The following is a 6,721-nucleotide window of genomic DNA, read 5'->3' as shown; positions in this document are numbered from 1 at the left end:
TGCCTTACGGTGAACATACATTGGTTCGTCAGGCGATGGGCTTTTCACTGCAGTATTTCTAGCCTCTGACCTGCTCTTATCCTCATTGTATTTATATTGGTAGTCCAGTTCACTTTTTCTGGTCAATGGTAACATCAAGGATGTTGATAGTGGGCGATTCAGCGATGGTCACGCCATTGAATGTTAAGTGATGATGGGCAGTTTGTCTCCTGTTGGAGATGATCATTGTCTGATACTTGTGCGATATGAATGTTGTTTGTTTGCCCAAACCTGGACAATTTTGACGTCTTGGTGTCATGGACATGGACTGCTTCAGTATCAAAGGTATCATAAATTGTGTAATCATCAACAAACATCCCCATTTCTGACCGTGTTTTGGAGTGAAGATCATTGATGAAGCATCTGAAGGAGACAATACCATGAGGAACTCCTGCAGAGATGTCCTGGAGCTGAGATTATTGATCCATAATAACCACAACCATCTTCCTTCACCTTTGGTATGATTCCAACCAGCGGAACTGTTTTCTGTCTGGTTCCCATTGGCTCTAGTTTTGCGAGGGCTCGTTGATTCCACATTCAATCAAATGCTGCCTTTAGATCAAATTCAGTTGCACTCACCTCACTTCTGTTATTGCAAAGCAAGTACGGCTTGATAGCATCATTCCCCTTCCATCACTTTTCTGATGTCTGAGAGGAGACTGATGAAGCTGCAATTGACTGGGTTGGATTTGTCTTGCCTTTTGTGTACAGGACATAGCTGGGCACTTTGGCATGGAAATGCCAGTGTTGTGGTTGTACTGGAAAAGCTTGTTTGAGGTTTGTAACAAGTTCGGGAGCACATATCTTCAGTAACGTTGCTGGAATGCAGCTTTTAACACTATCAGGAGCCTCCAACCACTTCTTGACATCACACAGAGCAAATCCGAGTGATTGCAGATTGGCGTTTGTGATGCTGAGGATCTCTGTGAGGTCCTTCCCCACTCTCAATGCCAGGACGTACCTGTCTCCAGGAGCCATCGTGTTTCTTCTTCCATCTCCCATGCAGTGCCCAGTACCGAGTTCTGGTGCCCACTGGAGGGCTAAAGTCTAATCCTAGGGCTGTTTGACCTCCACAACAGGCTTTTTGGAAGTCAGAATAGACTTCTCTTCAAGGTCTGAGTCAAGATGTGAGTGGTGCTGGAAAAGCACAGCAGGTCAGGCAGCATCCAAGCAGCAGGAAAATTGACATTTCGGGCTAAAAGCCCATAATCAGGAATGAGGCTGGGAGCCTTGGGGTGGAGAGATAAATGGGGGTGGGCTGGGGGAACATAGCTGAGAGTGCAGTAGGTGGATGGAGGTGGGGATGAAGGTGATAGGTCAGAGAGGAGGGTGGAGTAGATGTGGGGAAGGAAGACGGACAGGTCATGAGGATGGTGCTGAGTGGGAAGGTTAGAACTGGATAAGGTCGGGGGAGGGGAAATGAGGGAACTCGTGAAGTCCACAGTAATGCCATGGAGTTGAAGGATCCCGAGGCAGAAGATAGGCATTCTTCCTCCAGGCGTCGGGTGGTGAGGGAGCGGCGATGGAGGAGGCCCAGGACCTTCGTGTCCTCGATGGAGTGGGAGGGGGAGTTGAAATGTTCAGCCACAAGACGGTGGGGTTTATTGGTGCAGGTGTCCCGGAGATGTTCACATTTGCCTAGTTTTCTTTGAATCTCTCTACACACCAGAAAATAAAATTCAACATCCAATATCTGAGAAAGAGCCTCTTTTACTTTTATCGCTGACTATTATTGTGAGTCAGAAAGATTTGAGGGTTGATCCTAGACCTCTTTACATACCAGCATAAGAAATAGGAGCAGGAGTAGGCCATTTGGCCCCTTAACCCTACTGTACCATTCAGTAATGTCATGGCTGATCGTTTCACGGACTCAGCTCCACTTACCTGCCTGCTCACCATAACCTTTAATTCCTTTACTGTTCAAAAATCTATCTACCTTTGCCTTAAAAACGAGTTAGCCTCAACTGCATCATTGGCAGGGAATTCCATAGATTCACAACCCTTTGGGTGAAGACGTTCCTCCTCAGCTCAGTCCTAAATCTGCTCCCCCTTATTTTGAGGCTGTGCCCCCTAGTTGTAGTTTCACCCACCCCAGTGGAAACAATCTCTCTGCTTCTATCCTATCCATTCCCTTCATAATTTTATAAGTTTCTAGAAGATCCCCCCCCCCCTCATTATCTGGCCACGTTATGAATGCATCATCTTTGCCATCAGGGTTGGAATTGAACCCAGAGTTTCCAACTCAAGCTCCTATAAGGGTACTACACAGTTTGCCACCGGCATTCCCAATACAGTAGAACCTCGATTATCCAAACATCAATTGTCCGAATTTTGGATTATCCAAACAAGACCCCAAGGTCCCGTGAAAACGGCATTAGACAACTCAGCATTCAGTTATCAGTTAAACGGCATTGTGGCATGCATTGCTGGATAACCGAGAAATGTTTGGATAATCGGCACTCATAAATTACCGTCGAGAGTGCGGTACTGGAAAAGCACAGCAGGTCAAGCAGCATCCAAGGAGCAGGAGAATCGCAGTTTCAGATATAAGCCCTTCATCAGGAATAAATTACTGCTTGTTTCGAACAAGCAGTTATCTGAACGTTCCATTATTTGAACAAAACACTCCCCGCCCATCTCATTCAGATAATCCAAGGTTCTATACTCTATTGGATCATAAGGCAAGGGATTACTAGCAATCCTGCAGCCTGGATCCCTGCTCAGGAGTGGCTGATTACACTCCCCAGTGAGCGTAGAAAAGCAATGACCACAGCAACAGCCAATGCACTTCATTAATTTGATACGTCAAAATATGCTTTATGTTTTTTTTATAATCCAAACTGCAGCCCCCGTTTGGAAGGATCTCTCCTGGTGAGGACGGAGCAGGTAATGTATCAGATGCTCGCTTTTACACTCCATTGAAGGCTGGGATGTAAGTCAGAAACATGAGCTGCTCATTGTGCAGTTCTTGTGGAATGGGTCAGGCTAAAATCCAAATTCAGTCTAGTAAGTAAAATGCACAGTTACACTATTTTCTTCAGTAGTAAATATTTTTTAATAAATAAGTTCAGTCAACTTTCGAGGCTTAGTTTATTTCAAGTCAGTTTTAATTATGTTTCCTTCTTCTCAAATTATAACTGTACAAGCATCATCTCGATTGTGTCCAGTAAACCAACTTAGATTTGTCAACTAAATGACGGGATCACTAGGAGTTGGAAAAAAACTAGAATATCTGTGGCTCACCTTAAATTTGTGATGTAATGCAGAAATGTGTAGGTTACAGAAACTCCACTTGTCTGTATGTCTTGTAGTGTAAAGCTAAAAGTCATCATGATTCTAAGAGAACATAGACTGCTCTCCCATTCAAGTGAGATGACTGGTGGTGATTTAACCTCAGGGTCCCATGTCACAGGCAAGGGGAGAGGTTGAGAAGGAGAGTCTTTCATGGTAACCCCAGGCAGATGTGAGAACAGAACCTACGCTGTTGGCATCACTCTGCATGGCAGATCAGCTATCTAGCCAACTGAACTAGCCAATGTCAACGTCGAGTCCCTTCACCACTGACAGACTGTGGCATTTCCAAGCTGCAGTAGTGTATGGGATCCCCACCACCCGCACAACACCATGACTTGGAACAAAAGCAAAATTACTTCACTGATGCTGAGTCCATGAAATGATCAGTCATGATCTTACTGAATGGTACAGCAAGGTCAAGGGGCCAAATGGCCTACTCCTGCTCCTATTTCTTATGATCTTATGTAAATAAGTCTAGGATCAACCCTTAAGTCCTTTTGACACACAATAATAGTCGGTGACAAAAGCAAAAGAGGGTCTTTCTCAGCTGTTGGATGTTGAATTTTATTTTCTGGTGTGTAGAGAGACCTCAAAGTAAAGTCTAATATGACTTTTAAAAAAACCCTCTGTGGAGGTCAAACAGCCCCAGGTTTAGATGTTAGCCCTTCAGTGGGCACCAGAACTCAGTGTTGGGCACTGCAGGCACTGCACAAGAGACGGAGGACGAAAACACCATAGCTCTTGAAGACAGGTACATCCTGGCATTGAGGGTGGGGAAGGATCTTACAGAGATCCTCAGCATTACAAACGCCAATCTGCAACCACTCGGATTCACTCCATGTGATGTCAAGAAATGGTTGGAGGCTCCTGATAGTGTAAAAGCTGCATTCCACAATCCTGTAATCCCCCTCCAAACAGGATTGAGGCTGCACCCTTGCCCTCGTTGACTACAGTAGTTTTAGATGCCTGCTCATCAACACCTTCTCCAGGGTGATTAGGAGCAGGCCATAAATGCTGGTCTCTTTAGGTCCAAATCCAGTGAATGAATTTTTAAAAATCTATTCCCTATGAAACTTCCAGTGTAAGTGTTAGCATGCCTTACTCAGCAAGCTTCAACACTTTATGCTTATGCCAGCACTTCCTAGAATGTAGCAATTAGCAACTGCTTAATTAGGGTAGATCATTTCTTTTCTGAGAGTGTTTGATTCCTCATGTTTCTGATAGGTTTCTCGTTAATATCGTTATTTGAAATTGAGAGTATAACTATCCCTTATAGCGAACACAGTCAGTTAAATTGAGTTTCTGTTGAATTAGAGTTTAAAGGAAGATGCATTCTCTCAAGTTTATCTCAGTTCATGACTTCATTCTATTATAAATGGAGAATACATAAAATTGTTATCTTTTGTTTCAAATAGGAATTCTACACTGTGTTACTGAGACCCATGTGCTCACCATTAATTATTACCAAAGCTGTTACACTTGCCTTTAGGCAAGACTAGTAGGAAAGCTGACAAGGTACAATAGTGATAAGCTGCTTTAATGTTTGGCTTCTGTTACTTCACCAGGGTGAACATTGTCATGTTTTAGCATTTCATTCAGCGCGAGTTTCACATTAAAAATAAACTTTTGATCTGTTTCCTCCAGCTGTTCAAATCAGTAACAAACCTCACTTTATTAAATATTCTGTGAATCTGATTATTCATTATTCATTAATCTGACCCCTTAATTACTGAAAACTGCGTTATTCATTAGTAAGACCCCTTAATTACTGAAAACTGTGCAGAACTTCGCAACACCGCAACTCCAGCATTCCTAATGGTCTGTTTGCACTGAAGTTTATCCTCAAGATAATATAAATTGCTGGAGAAACCTAGCAGGTCTGGTAGCACCAATGGAGAGAAATCAGAGTTAACATTTGGGGTCCAGTGTTCTGATTTCTCTCCACAGATGCTGTCAGACCTGCTGAGCTTCTCTCATAATTTCTGGTTCTGTTTCTGATTGCTTGTATCTGTAGCTCTTGGTTTTATTACACTGGAATTTATCCTTGATTTTCTTCTCAGATACCCTTACCCCCTCCTCTCTTCAATCACCAGGTCCTTGAGCATTGACAAGGTTTACGGTCCATCCTGTTCTGCTGGAAAGGGGTGGGTGCTCTGCTTAAATATCTTTCAGCTCCATTTTGTACACACGTCCGAATAGACTCCAGAATAGTTTCTTCCCTGCTGATATCAGACTTTTGAATGGAGCTCTTTAATATTAACGTTGATCTCTCTCTCTCTCTCTCTCTCTCTGCCCCTTTTCGGCAGCTGTAGTACTGTATCCTGCACCCTGTTCTGTTACCCCGATGCACTTGTGCAGTACAATCTGCCTGTAAAGCACATAAGACAACACTTTTCACTATACCTCAAAACACATATTTGTAGTAAATGAAATCCTGCTTGATAGCCTCCTAATACCATATTGATTGGGCCTTTTACATCAGTGGTACATGGAAATCTGCCTCTTCAGCAGTCATTAGGACTCTATGGGACTCTAACAGGTCTGACTGGGCCACCCAGCTGAGAAGTAAAGGAAGCCTCCATGGTAAAACATTCCATAGTGGGAACAGGAAGAGGAGGATCCCTAGGCCCCATATAAAATGAAGTCTGGTTCTTTACTGCCTGAGCTGATGTTGTCCTTCATTGTCAAGACACCTAACTCTCCTTTCTCTCCAGAGTTGGAGAGACACTTGGCTCCTCCCTGGAACAGCCCTGGAGTTTACATTGCCATGTCAGTTAACCTTTTCAGGACCTGGCTGCTTTATACAGCATTGTGGGACATCCTGAAGCAGTGAGGGGCTCTGCCAAAAAGGTAAGGTCTTCCGTTGTTCTCTAACCGTAGATACGAGTCACCCATATCACTGGGGGGGGGGGCACAGTCCAGCTTCTCTCAGCTGCCATATGACAGGGTAATCTCCCCCGAGAGATGGCCTCCCCCAAAATTGAAAAGAGATGCAGAACATATATCCCCCGCTTTTCGAAGGTTCGCTTTACACCACTTTGCTTTGATGAAAGACCTACATTAGGACCTGTTCTTGCTAATGGAAAGAAATACAAAGAGGATTTTCACTTTTGCGAGAAAATAAATTGCTTTTTCGCTTTGCGCCATTTCGAGTTTCAGAGGAACATTCTCCTTTTGGATAGTGAGGGATTCCTGTTTTCAGTTTTCCCAGTTGAGATTGAATGGATTTGAAAAATCTTTGGACAGTAAAGATCAAGAATAATCATCCTGAACAAATCTCCCCAAGGGCTATGTTTTCTACTCGATTTTAGCCCAGCTGTGAGATGAATATTTTACTCGTCACATAACAATTGGCTGGTTATCTAAGCCGAACCTTTGCCGGCGAGGG

The sequence above is a fragment of the Chiloscyllium plagiosum genome, unplaced genomic scaffold (assembly GCF_037043375.1).
Source record: "Chiloscyllium plagiosum isolate Xiang-an unplaced genomic scaffold, Cpla_swu_hap1 HiC_scaffold_20, whole genome shotgun sequence".
NCBI classification, from domain to species: Eukaryota; Metazoa; Chordata; class Chondrichthyes; order Orectolobiformes; family Hemiscylliidae; genus Chiloscyllium; species Chiloscyllium plagiosum.
The sequence above is the reverse complement of the archived record's forward strand: the minus strand, read 5'-3'. Positions refer to the sequence as shown.